At 43.7% G+C, this 13,652-nt stretch overlaps 6 non-coding genes across 6 annotated transcripts; all 6 read left to right on the top strand.

Annotated features, from left to right (window-relative positions):
* Positions 1-544: 544 nt before the first annotated feature.
* On the top strand, positions 545-735 carry LOC141204037 (U2 spliceosomal RNA). The gene has a single exon (XR_012275012.1). It is a non-coding gene; the product is annotated as a U2 spliceosomal RNA (small nuclear RNA).
* Positions 736-1,850: 1,115 nt separating this feature from the next.
* On the top strand, positions 1,851-2,041 carry LOC141204036 (U2 spliceosomal RNA). Its single transcript, XR_012275011.1, has one exon. It is a non-coding gene; the product is annotated as a U2 spliceosomal RNA (small nuclear RNA).
* Positions 2,042-3,156: 1,115 nt separating this feature from the next.
* LOC141204035 (U2 spliceosomal RNA) lies at positions 3,157-3,347 on the top strand. Its single transcript, XR_012275010.1, has one exon. It is a non-coding gene; the product is annotated as a U2 spliceosomal RNA (small nuclear RNA).
* Positions 3,348-4,462: 1,115 nt separating this feature from the next.
* LOC141204034 (U2 spliceosomal RNA) lies at positions 4,463-4,653 on the top strand. The gene has a single exon (XR_012275009.1). It is a non-coding gene; the product is annotated as a U2 spliceosomal RNA (small nuclear RNA).
* Positions 4,654-11,258: 6,605 nt separating this feature from the next.
* Positions 11,259-11,447, top strand: LOC141204379 (U2 spliceosomal RNA). Its single transcript, XR_012275308.1, has one exon. It is a non-coding gene; the product is annotated as a U2 spliceosomal RNA (small nuclear RNA).
* A 1,115-nt stretch (positions 11,448-12,562) lies between these two features.
* On the top strand, positions 12,563-12,753 carry LOC141204033 (U2 spliceosomal RNA). Its single transcript, XR_012275008.1, has one exon. It is a non-coding gene; the product is annotated as a U2 spliceosomal RNA (small nuclear RNA).
* The last annotated feature ends 899 nt before the right edge of the window (positions 12,754-13,652 follow it).

The following is a 13,652-nucleotide window of genomic DNA, read 5'->3' as shown; positions in this document are numbered from 1 at the left end:
GTTGATTAGTCTGTGGCATTCTGTTAAACTGTTGCTTATGGCGGTCTCTGTGAGCTTCTCAGCGACATTCAGCCAGCCAGGTATCCTGCCTGCAGTAGATGGAATGTGGCAATGGAACGCTGGCTGCGCGTGTCATAATAGGCTCTGAGCCTTTATATACCTGTGCACAGCAGCAGCCACCTTCAGTCTGCTGCTGGACAGCCAGCAGCAGCAGCAGCAGGAGAGGTATGTAATCAGGAGCCCTCCTGCTAAGGGTAGACAGCTGCTCGTTCCACCCCACCCCCCGCCTTAATTGGTTCTCCTCCCTTCCAACGGTGTTGAGGCGGGTGGGAACAGCAGGGGGTGAAGGTGCTGTGTTTAAAGAGGTGGAGTTATGCAGATCTAAAACGCGTGGATTGCAGCAGCAGCAAGCCGAAAAGTGCAGGCATGTAAGGGATCTAGAGGTTGACAACATGTCTTCTTAACGGGAGTCCAGGAGCTCATCTCCACAAATGGACTTTTCAGGATCCTTGGGTGGCTCCGTAGTTTGAAACCAATTCTGGTTATCGCTTCTCGGCCTTTTGGCTAAGATCAAGTGTAGTATCTGTTCTTATCAGTTTAATATCTGATACGTCCCCTATCTGGGGACCATATATTAAATGGATTTTTAGAACAGGGAGATGGAAAAAGAGCTTGCTCTGTCCACTCCACGCATTGACCTGGTATTGCAGTATCTCCAGGACCGGTGCACCCCTTCTTTAATGCAGTTTCTAAAATCAGAAAGAATTGAATTCAATGTTTTTTGTTCATTTTGCTTGTTTGTCGGATTTTGGGATGGACTCTTTGGCTTTGCTTTTCTTCTCCTCATTGGATTTTTCATGTTCAAAGTTGCAGAAGCCAGATTACAAGCTCATTTTGGTTCAACTTCAGCAACTGTGCATTGCATTGCCATGTAATGTGATGCAATGCTATCTTTCTAGCTCTCCCTTTTTACTTCCTTTTGGATAAACAGACATATTAGGCAAGCATTTTGGAGCTTTCACCTAAATAACTACAGGTGGTGAGATAAGCTGCACAATATAATTGACCTTTCAGTATATTGTTGCACACACACCATCTATTTAGCAAATGCCCTTGTTATCAACAGCAGCCTTTTAAACTCACCTGAGCTAACAGGTATGTGCGCTGGTTACTCTGCTGCGCTTAAAATTTCTTTTTTGGTTTGCTACAATGCCTTTTCTGAAACGTTGTCTCCTTCTGCTGGAACACTGACTTCTTTCATTTAATGCCTGCAGACTATAAAAGAGAACCCAACCCAAAAAGTTTGGTTGATTAGTCTGTGGCATTCTGTTAAACTGTTGCTTATGGCGGTCTCTGTGAGCTTCTCAGCGACATTCAGCCAGCCAGGTATCCTGCCTGCAGTAGATGGAATGTGGCAATGGAACGCTGGCTGCGCGTGTCATAATAGGCTCTGAGCCTTTATATACCTGTGCACAGCAGCAGCCACCTTCAGTCTGCTGCTGGACAGCCAGCAGCAGCAGCAGCAGGAGAGGTATGTAATCAGGAGCCCTCCTGCTAAGGGTAGACAGCTGCTCGTTCCACCCCACCCCCCGCCTTAATTGGTTCTCCTCCCTTCCAACGGTGTTGAGGCGGGTGGGAACAGCAGGGGGTGAAGGTGCTGTGTTTAAAGAGGTGGAGTTATGCAGATCTAAAACGCGTGGATTGCAGCAGCAGCAAGCCGAAAAGTGCAGGCATGTAAGGGATCTAGAGGTTGACAACATGTCTTCTTAACGGGAGTCCAGGAGCTCATCTCCACAAATGGACTTTTCAGGATCCTTGGGTGGCTCCGTAGTTTGAAACCAATTCTGGTTATCGCTTCTCGGCCTTTTGGCTAAGATCAAGTGTAGTATCTGTTCTTATCAGTTTAATATCTGATACGTCCCCTATCTGGGGACCATATATTAAATGGATTTTTAGAACAGGGAGATGGAAAAAGAGCTTGCTCTGTCCACTCCACGCATTGACCTGGTATTGCAGTATCTCCAGGACCGGTGCACCCCTTCTTTAATGCAGTTTCTAAAATCAGAAAGAATTGAATTCAATGTTTTTTGTTCATTTTGCTTGTTTGTCGGATTTTGGGATGGACTCTTTGGCTTTGCTTTTCTTCTCCTCATTGGATTTTTCATGTTCAAAGTTGCAGAAGCCAGATTACAAGCTCATTTTGGTTCAACTTCAGCAACTGTGCATTGCATTGCCATGTAATGTGATGCAATGCTATCTTTCTAGCTCTCCCTTTTTACTTCCTTTTGGATAAACAGACATATTAGGCAAGCATTTTGGAGCTTTCACCTAAATAACTACAGGTGGTGAGATAAGCTGCACAATATAATTGACCTTTCAGTATATTGTTGCACACACACCATCTATTTAGCAAATGCCCTTGTTATCAACAGCAGCCTTTTAAACTCACCTGAGCTAACAGGTATGTGCGCTGGTTACTCTGCTGCGCTTAAAATTTCTTTTTTGGTTTGCTACAATGCCTTTTCTGAAACGTTGTCTCCTTCTGCTGGAACACTGACTTCTTTCATTTAATGCCTGCAGACTATAAAAGAGAACCCAACCCAAAAAGTTTGGTTGATTAGTCTGTAGCATTCTGTTAAACTGTTGCTTATGGCGGTCTCTGTGAGCTTCTCAGCGACATTCAGCCAGCCAGGTATCCTGCCTGCAGTAGATGGAATGTGGCAATGGAACGCTGGCTGCGCGTGTCATAATAGGCTCTGAGCCTTTATATACCTGTGCACAGCAGCAGCCACCTTCAGTCTGCTGCTGGACAGCCAGCAGCAGCAGCAGCAGGAGAGGTATGTAATCAGGAGCCCTCCTGCTAAGGGTAGACAGCTGCTCGTTCCACCCCACCCCCCACCTTAATTGGTTCTCCTCCCTTCCAACGGTGTTGAGGCGGGTGGGAACAGCAGGGGGTGAAGGTGCTGTGTTTAAAGAGGTGGAGTTATGCAGATCTAAAACGCGTGGATTGCAGCAGCAGCAAGCCGAAAAGTGCAGGCATGTAAGGGATCTAGAGGTTGACAACATGTCTTCTTAACGGGAGTCCAGGAGCTCATCTCCACAAATGGACTTTTCAGGATCCTTGGGTGGCTCCGTAGTTTGAAACCAATTCTGGTTATCGCTTCTCGGCCTTTTGGCTAAGATCAAGTGTAGTATCTGTTCTTATCAGTTTAATATCTGATACGTCCCCTATCTGGGGACCATATATTAAATGGATTTTTAGAACAGGGAGATGGAAAAAGAGCTTGCTCTGTCCACTCCACGCATTGACCTGGTATTGCAGTATCTCCAGGACCGGTGCACCCCTTCTTTAATGCAGTTTCTAAAATCAGAAAGAATTGAATTCAATGTTTTTTGTTCATTTTGCTTGTTTGTCGGATTTTGGGATGGACTCTTTGGCTTTGCTTTTCTTCTCCTCATTGGATTTTTCATGTTCAAAGTTGCAGAAGCCAGATTACAAGCTCATTTTGGTTCAACTTCAGCAACTGTGCATTGCATTGCCATGTAATGTGATGCAATGCTATCTTTCTAGCTCTCCCTTTTTACTTCCTTTTGGATAAACAGACATATTAGGCAAGCATTTTGGAGCTTTCACCTAAATAACTACAGGTGGTGAGATAAGCTGCACAATATAATTGACCTTTCAGTATATTGTTGCACACACACCATCTATTTAGCAAATGCCCTTGTTATCAACAGCAGCCTTTTAAACTCACCTGAGCTAACAGGTATGTGCGCTGGTTACTCTGCTGCGCTTAAAATTTCTTTTTTGGTTTGCTACAATGCCTTTTCTGAAACGTTGTCTCCTTCTGCTGGAACACTGACTTCTTTCATTTAATGCCTGCAGACTATAAAAGAGAACCCAACCCAAAAAGTTTGGTTGATTAGTCTGTGGCATTCTGTTAAACTGTTGCTTATGGCGGTCTCTGTGAGCTTCTCAGCGACATTCAGCCAGCCAGGTATCCTGCCTGCAGTAGATGGAATGTGGCAATGGAACGCTGGCTGCGCGTGTCATAATAGGCTCTGAGCCTTTATATACCTGTGCACAGCAGCAGCCACCTTCAGTCTGCTGCTGGACAGCCAGCAGCAGCAGCAGCAGGAGAGGTATGTAATCAGGAGCCCTCCTGCTAAGGGTAGACAGCTGCTCGTTCCACCCCACCCCCCGCCTTAATTGGTTCTCCTCCCTTCCAACGGTGTTGAGGCGGGTGGGAACAGCAGGGGGTGAAGGTGCTGTGTTTAAAGAGGTGGAGTTATGCAGATCTAAAACGCGTGGATTGCAGCAGCAGCAAGCCAAAAAGTGCAGGCATGTAAGGGATCTAGAGGTTGACAACATGTCTTCTTAACGGGAGTCCAGGAGCTCATCTCCACAAATGGACTTTTCAGGATCCTTGGGTGGCTCCGTAGTTTGAAACCAATTCTGGTTATCGCTTCTCGGCCTTTTGGCTAAGATCAAGTGTAGTATCTGTTCTTATCAGTTTAATATCTGATACGTCCCCTATCTGGGGACCATATATTAAATGGATTTTTAGAACAGGGAGATGGAAAAAGAGCTTGCTCTGTCCACTCCACGCATTGACCTGGTATTGCAGTATCTCCAGGACCGGTGCACCCCTTCTTTAATGCAGTTTCTAAAATCAGAAAGAATTGAATTCAATGTTTTTTGTTCATTTTGCTTGTTTGTCGGATTTTGGGATGGACTCTTTGGCTTTGCTTTTCTTCTCCTCATTGGATTTTTCATGTTCAAAGTTGCAGAAGCCAGATTACAAGCTCATTTTGGTTCAACTTCAGCAACTGTGCATTGCATTGCCATGTAATGTGATGCAATGCTATCTTTCTAGCTCTCCCTTTTTACTTCCTTTTGGATAAACAGACATATTAGGCAAGCATTTTGGAGCTTTCACCTAAATAACTACAGGTGGTGAGATAAGCTGCACAATATAATTGACCTTTCAGTATATTGTTGCACACACACCATCTATTTAGCAAATGCCCTTGTTATCAACAGCAGCCTTTTAAACTCACCTGAGCTAACAGGTATGTGCGCTGGTTACTCTGCTGCGCTTAAAATTTCTTTTTTGGTTTGCTACAATGCCTTTTCTGAAACGTTGTCTCCCTCTGCTGGAACACTGACTTCTTTCATTTAATGCCTGCAGACTATAAAAGAGAACCCAACCCAAAAAGTTTGGTTGATTAGTCTGTGGCATTCTGTTAAACTGTTGCTTATGGCGGTCTCTGTGAGCTTCTCAGCGACATTCAGCCAGCCAGGTATCCTGCCTGCAGTAGATGGAATGTGGCAATGGAACGCTGGCTGCGCGTGTCATAATAGGCTCTGAGCCTTTATATACCTGTGCACAGCAGCAGCCACCTTCAGTCTGCTGCTGGACAGCCAGCAGCAGCAGCAGCAGGAGAGGTATGTAATCAGGAGCCCTCCTGCTAAGGGTAGACAGCTGCTCGTTCCACCCCACCCCCCGCCTTAATTGGTTCTCCTCCCTTCCAACGGTGTTGAGGCGGGTGGGAACAGCAGGGGGTGAAGGTGCTGTGTTTAAAGAGGTGGAGTTATGCAGATCTAAAACGCGTGGATTGCAGCAGCAGCAAGCCGAAAAGTGCAGGCATGTAAGGGATCTAGAGGTTGACAACATGTCTTCTTAACGGGAGTCCAGGAGCTCATCTCCACAAATGGACTTTTCAGGATCCTTGGGTGGCTCCGTAGTTTGAAACCAATTCTGGTTATCGCTTCTCGGCCTTTTGGCTAGGATCAGGTGCAGTGATCTAACGGTTGCTGCCTTGGTCTCGGCTAGGAGGTGCCTGGGGTACCCGACTTGTTGGCCTTGGGGGATCGCTCTCTCTTAACGGAGGGAGCTTCACCCCCTTGCAGCTATTGGCAGGTCGGCTTAGTCCCCGGACAACGGGGAGCGATCGCGTCTTGTCTTCGTGGCGACCCGAGGAAATAAGGGCGTTTTCCTTTGCTGAGCTTTATCGCTTAGTTGGCTGTGTAAGTTCTTGGGGTACCCCTCCCTCGGTCTTGGGTTTGTTCCTGCTTTTGTGGGATTCATTCCCTTGTTACTATTGGGGGAGGGCTTAGTCCCTGAGGGCCGAAAATGCCTTTTTCTTTTGGATTTGCGGTGGGGGAGACTCCACTGCGACAGTCCATTAGAATCATGGTGGATGAATGCCAGCGCCATGAGAAGAATCTGCAGTACATCGTGCATGAGATTCTTTTTGGGTTCTTCCACCTGGAGCGAGATAAGATCCTGTGTCTTTACGATCAGGAATTCCGTGGGCGATATACCATTTCCTTTATGGCTAAATCATGCTGTGATAATATCCATGCAGCACTGATGGTTGCGGACAAGGACGATGAGAGACTGAACGGGCTGAGCTTTGACTTCCTGTACGGTGAAGAGGAAGTACCCTTGGTGATCTTCATGTACAGCCCATTCGTCTCTGAGGGCGATATCGAAACCTTTTTGAAGCGTTACTGCAAGTCAGTGCGCTTCTCACATGATATCCTCAACTCCCAGCGCTTCTGGAATGGGAAGAGGAAATACCTGGTGAAGTTCCATCCAGATCAGAGCGGCATTGGTGGTCTTCACCACCCGCCTGCTAATTTTGCCATTGGTAATGTCAGGGGATTCCTACGCTACCCAGGAATGCCCCTTCAATGCCGGAATTGTCATGAATATGGGCATACACGAGAAAATTGTACAAGGGCTCATGTAGTCTTTTGCAACAAGTGCGGTAAGAGTGGGCACACCTCCGCTACGTGTGACTCTGAGATCGTATGTAACCTATGTGGGAAGGCAGGTCACGCCTTCAGGAATTGTCCGAGCAAAAAGTCAAAAACATATGACATGTTTAAGTCAGGTCAACTGACTATCCAAGAATACTTCGGAGGGAGTATTACTACACCTGCCCCTGGACCTGGGTTGGCGCACGCTGACGGGTCCGGACCAAATCCTTCAACGGCTCCGCCAGAGGGCCCGCTGGTAGTTCCACAGAAGGACGGTCATAGGGGCTCCATAAGATTAACCGAGGGTTCGCTCTCTGTGGAATTGATCGATGTTCTGGCTCTAGATGTTGCCGTATCTCAGAGTCAAGAGGAAGGGTCCTCATCCAGCATGAATGCACCACCGGCATTATGTGGAACTGAGGAGACCTCTAGTACCCCGATTAAGCAAGCACCCAGATTCGCCACACCATCATCGGTGATCTTGAGTAAGGGCAAAAAGGGTACGCTCCTTAATCGATCAACCAGTGTGTCGGAAAGAGAGACCTCTAGGGCGCGAAGTAAAAAGGACCCGGCTAAGACCCAGTCGAGCCCTGGTCCTCGAACCAGAAGTCGCAGTAGTTCCGTGACCAGACCAGAGGACAAGACGACCCAGAGGGATGACACCCGTTCCATAGACCAGACCGCCATGAGGACTGCAGATGCACAGGACTTGGAAAAGATGGACAGCTCCCAGCCTCTGAAAAGGCAACGGGAGGACGTAAAGCAACCTGATATCCAAAGAAAACACGGATGTCGAGGTCCAGATGAGGAGCCAAAAGTGGATGATGCCTTTTTGCCTGCTTCAGATCCCGGTAATATTAAACAAATCCTGACCCCTGGAGATGCGGAGGAGGAGGTGCCATGTATTGACTTCTTCCCATCTTCAGATCCTGATTCTTCTTAATGTCTGTTCCTCTTAAAATCTCCTCACTAAATGTGAGGTCCCTAAAGAGCCCTACACGTAGGGCTGCTTTATTTTCTTATTTAGAGACATTGGACTTTGATTTCTGCTTTCTACAAGAATGTGGTATACAGAGTAATTTAAATTATAAGGACTTAAAAGAAGACTGGAAACTGGGCGCTTCTGTGTGGTCCGGTGCTAATGACTGTCGTGCTGCCGGAGTTGGACTACTTTGCCGTGGACATTCTACCATCATTCAATCTGTGACTGAAATTATACCTGGCAGAGCTATTTTAATACATCTTGTTTTTAATGGACTTTCTTTACGTTTATTAAATGTGTACGCTCCTCCTGGGAAGCAGGAAAGGGCGGATTTACTTGAAATATTGCCATTATTTTGTGTTGGGTCAACCCCCCTGCTAGTGGGAGGAGATTTTAATTGTTTACGTGATGGGGAATCCCGGCAGGGTGGGGATGTGAATCGTAAAGACCGTACCTCCTATTTGTTGAAAAGTTTAATTGATGATTTTAGATTACAGGACTGCTGGAAGGAGCTCTTGCCGGCGGATCCAGGTGTTACATGGTCCAATGGAAGAGTTTCTTCTAGAATTGATTTCATATTTGCTTCTACTGCCTTTAAACCTTGTAAATGTTTTCTTTTATCTAATTTATTCTCTGATCATAAAGTTTTATCTGTGTTTTTAGAGTTAGCAGGGGAACAAAATACCTCAAGAGGCCCATGGAGATTAAATACAACTCTCCTAGAGGATATTGATATTCAAAAGAGGTTTGTGCAGGCCTACCAGTGCTGGCAATCAAAGAGAGACCCCCGCGCATCGATGCTGGATTGGTGGGAGAGCATTAAACCTAAGATTAAATTATTTTTTATTAAGGCAGGGAAAATGAAAGCAAAAAAGAAAAAGCAGTGGTTTTATGTTTTTAATATGAGATTACAAGTACTCTTTAAACTAAAAGAAGTTGGTATTGATGTGGATGATGATATTGCAAATCTTAAGTCTGAAATAAAAAATGCTCTTAATGAAAAAGGAAAACAAATAATTTTTAACTCCCATGTACAGCACCTGGAGGAAGGAGAGAAATGCTCCCGATTCTTCTTCAAAAAGGTAATGGGGAGGAGGGATGCAATCCTAAATCTTGAAGGTGAAAATGATATTAAGGGTATGTTAGGAAAAGCTTTTAATTTTTATCAACTTCTTTTTAACACTAAAGTTATAGATCCATCCTTTTTAGAGTATGCTATTAATTCCCTTGATTTTAAGTTAGATATTTTAGACCAGGGTATTTTATCTAGGGATCTCACCAGTGAGGAACTTTTACAGATTTTTAAAAGTTTCTCCAGTGGGAAAGCCCCTGGGGAAGACGGTCTACCGATTGAGTTTTATCTGACTTTTTGGGGAATTTTAAAGAACGATATGTTTTTATTGTTTAAAGAAGCTTTTAATACTAATAAATTACCCCCATCTTGGAGGAGAGGTCTGGTATCTTTAATATATAAAAAAGGGGATAGGAGCCAACTTAAAAACTGGCGGCCTATTACGCTTTTAAACCTTGATTATAAAATTTTAGCTAAACTTATTGCAGTCCGTTTAAAACCCTTTATAGCCAAATTAATTCACCCTAACCAGGTATGTGGTGTTCCCGGAAGAACCATAGCTGAGTCCCTCAACATAATTAGGGATACCATATGGTATTCAAAAGAGAGAAGTCAAAACCTTGCTATTTTATCCTTAGACTTTGAAAAAGCTTTTGACAGGGTATCGCATGAATTTCTTTTTATGGTTCTTAAAAAAATGGCGTTTCCAGAGAAAATTTTAACCCGCATTATGCTTTTATATCATTCTTGTTTTAGTCAAATTTCTGTAAATGGGTTTTTAACGAAGGGGGTTCCTCTATTATCAGGGGTGAAACAAGGGTGCCCTCTCTCACCACTGCTCTTTATCTGTGTTATGGAACCACTATTAACCATACTGAGAAAAGATAAAGTAATTAAAGGGGTACCTATTCCCGGGAGTAGGGGTATGCAACTTAAAGCCCTAAGTTACATGGATGATGTTACCATACTATGTCCAGATTCCACATCTCTGAGGAGGGTATTGAGAAACACACAATTTTTCTGTGAAGCCTCAGGTTTTAAATTAAATATAGATAAATGTGACTGTTTTAATGTGGGGGGATGGGACTCCTCTTTGACCCCTGGGATAGTGATACAGAAAAATCACATAAAAATTTTAGGAATTATTTTTAACCAAGACAATGAGGGGGACCCTAACTGGGACTCTGCAATGGATAAAATTGAAAAAAAGATCTCATTGTGGAATTTAAGGAACCTTAGTATGGAAGGTAAAATTTTAATTATTAAAGCCGTTTTAATTCCCATTATGTTGTATGTTGCAATGGTGTTTCCCCCTTCCAATTTACAAATCAAGAAAGTAACAAGAATTGTTTTTATGTTTTTATGGGGTTCAAAAATGGAAAAGTTAAAAAGAGATCTGATGTACAAATGTAAATCTAATGGAGGTAAAGATGTACCCAATTTTTTTACCTTTTTCCATATAAAGTATTTCTGCTTCTGTTTTAAGGTTTTTAAATCTGATGGCATTTTTATTTATTTTTTAAAATATGCAGCAGGAATGATTTTTAAAAGGTGGTTTAGCCTACCTTTAAGTTCTCCTGTGCTCCTGTGCCCACCTAAACAGTATGTGATACTTGAGAAAATGGTCAGGCTTTTAGGTCTCCAGGAATTGGAGCCTGATATATTGGGGGACCAAAGGAAGGTATCTATTGCTTGCAGACACTCTGAGGACACAATTCCTGTCTCCAATTTTTCACAGGCAAGGTCCAAAACGGTGTGGCGAAATGTGTACGGGAAATATCTTGCAAATGTACACAAGGACCTTGCCTGGGCTATCGTCCACCAGTGCCTCCCTACCCGTGAGTTTCAACATAGGCGGGGGCTGGTGGCGAGAGCCAAATGTCCAAGAGATATATGCGGGGAAAGTGAGTCTGTATTGCATCTCTTTTGGAATTGTCCTTTTGCACAGGAGGTTTGGAGAAAGGTAGGCCCACTTTTAAAATGGGCATGTGGCCTGAAAGATTTTAATCACTTTTATGTCTTTTATGGTCTTTTTAAGTGTCCAAATTTTAAACAATTCCGAGTTGCCTGGATTATTATTAATTGTTTTAAAAATGCCATGTGGAAAGTTAGAAATATTTTACTCTTCAAACATGATCATATTGATTCAACAGACTGTATAAAAATTGCTTTAAGTGAAATGTATATTTACTATCTCAGAGATAAAAAACTGTATGGAGCAAAAGAAGCGGCTTCTATGTGGTGTGTACAATTATGGAACACAATTAGTGGTAATTAAATAAACCCAAGTACATCTGTAATTATGATTTTCTTAATTGTTACAATGGTTTTATGATGGTAAATTGTGTTTTTACAAAAAACTTGAATTGATTATTATCATGTTTTATCATTTTATTGTAATGTTATAAATGTTCTTTTTTAAAACCTTTGTAAATATACTTTTGAATCAATAAAATTGCGTTGAAACCTTATCTGTTCTTATCAGTTTAATATCTGATACGTCCCCTATCTGGGGACCATATATATAATGGATTTTTAGAACAGGGAGATGGAAAAAGAGCTTGCTCTGTCCACTCCACGCATTGACCTGGTATTGCAGTATCTCCAGGACCGGTGCACCCCTTCTTTAATGCAGTTTCTAAAATCAGAAAGAATTGAATTCAATGTTTTTTGTTCATTTTGCTTGTTTGTCGGATTTTGGGATGGACTCTTTGGCTTTGCTTTTCTTCTCCTCATTGGATTTTTCATGTTCAAAGTTGCAGAAGCCAGATTACAAGCTCATTTTGGTTCAACTTCAGCAACTGTGCATTGCATTGCCATGTAATGTGATGCAATGCTATCTTTCTAGCTCTCCCTTTTTACTTCCTTTTGGATAAACAGACATATTAGGCAAGCATTTTGGAGCTTTCACCTAAATAACTACAGGTGGTGAGATAAGCTGCACAATATAATTGACCTTTCAGTATATTGTTGCACACACACCATCTATTTAGCAAATGCCCTTGTTATCAACAGCAGCCTTTTAAACTCACCTGAGCTAACAGGTATGTGCGCTGGTTACTCTGCTGCGCTTAAAATTTCTTTTTTGGTTTGCTACAATGCCTTTTCTGAAACGTTGTCTCCTTCTGCTGGAACACTGACTTCTTTCATTTAATGCCTGCAGACTATAAAAGAGAACCCAACCCAAAAAGTTTGGTTGATTAGTCTGTGGCATTCTGTTAAACTGTTGCTTATGGCGGTCTCTGTGAGCTTCTCAGCGACATTCAGCCAGCCAGGTATCCTGCCTGCAGTAGATGGAATGTGGCAATGGAACGCTGGCTGCGCGTGTCATAATAGGCTCTGAGCCTTTATATACCTGTGCACAGCAGCAGCCACCTTCAGTCTGCTGCTGGACAGCCAGCAGCAGCAGCAGCAGGAGAGGTATGTAATCAGGAGCCCTCCTGCTAAGGGTAGACAGCTGCTCGTTCCACCCCACCCCCCGCCTTAATTGGTTCTCCTCCCTTCCAACGGTGTTGAGGCGGGTGGGAACAGCAGGGGGTGAAGGTGCTGTGTTTAAAGAGGTGGAGTTATGCAGATCTAAAACGCGTGGATTGCAGCAGCAGCAAGCCGAAAAGTGCAGGCATGTAAGGGATCTAGAGGTTGACAACATGTCTTCTTAACGGGAGTCCAGGAGCTCATCTCCACAAATGGACTTTTCAGGATCCTTGGGTGGCTCCGTAGTTTGAAACCAATTCTGGTTATCGCTTCTCGGCCTTTTGGCTAAGATCAAGTGTAGTATCTGTTCTTATCAGTTTAATATCTGATACGTCCCCTATCTGGGGACCATATATTAAATGGATTTTTAGAACAGGGAGATGGAAAAAGAGCTTGCTCTGTCCACTCCACGCATTGACCTGGTATTGCAGTATCTCCAGGACCGGTGCACCCCTTCTTTAATGCAGTTTCTAAAATCAGAAAGAATTGAATTCAATGTTTTTTGTTCATTTTGCTTGTTTGTCGGATTTTGGGATGGACTCTTTGGCTTTGCTTTTCTTCTCCTCATTGGATTTTTCATGTTCAAAGTTGCAGAAGCCAGATTACAAGCTCATTTTGGTTCAACTTCAGCAACTGTGCATTGCATTGCCATGTAATGTGATGCAATGCTATCTTTCTAGCTCTCCCTTTTTACTTCCTTTTGGATAAACAGACATATTAGGCAAGCATTTTGGAGCTTTCACCTAAATAACTACAGGTGGTGAGATAAGCTGCACAATATAATTGACCTTTCAGTATATTGTTGCACACACACCATCTATTTAGCAAATGCCCTTGTTATCAACAGCAGCCTTTTAAACTCACCTGAGCTAACAGGTATGTGCGCTGGTTACTCTGCTGCGCTTAAAATTTCTTTTTTGGTTTGCTACAATGCCTTTTCTGAAACGTTGTCTCCTTCTGCTGGAACACTGACTTCTTTCATTTAATGCCTGCAGACTATAAAAGAGAACCCAACCCAAAAAGTTTGGTTGATTAGTCTGTGGCATTCTGTTAAACTGTTGCTTATGGCGGTCTCTGTGAGCTTCTCAGCGACATTCAGCCAGCCAGGTATCCTGCCTGCAGTAGATGGAATGTGGCAATGGAACGCTGGCTGCGCGTGTCATAATAGGCTCTGAGCCTTTATATACCTGTGCACAGCAGCAGCCACCTTCAGTCTGCTGCTGGACAGCCAGCAGCAGCAGCAGCAGGAGAGGTATGTAATCAGGAGCCCTCCTGCTAAGGGTAGACAGCTGCTCGTTCCACCCCACCCCCCGCCTTAATTGGTTCTCCTCCCTTCCAACGGTGTTGAGGCGGGT

This window comes from Phyllobates terribilis, unplaced genomic scaffold, assembly GCF_046119375.1.
Source record: "Phyllobates terribilis strain yellow unplaced genomic scaffold, ASM4611937v1 Scaffold_134__1_contigs__length_4944459, whole genome shotgun sequence".
NCBI lineage: Eukaryota > Metazoa > Chordata > Amphibia > Anura > Dendrobatidae > Phyllobates > Phyllobates terribilis.
This window is presented reverse-complemented; position numbering and strand designations above follow the sequence as displayed.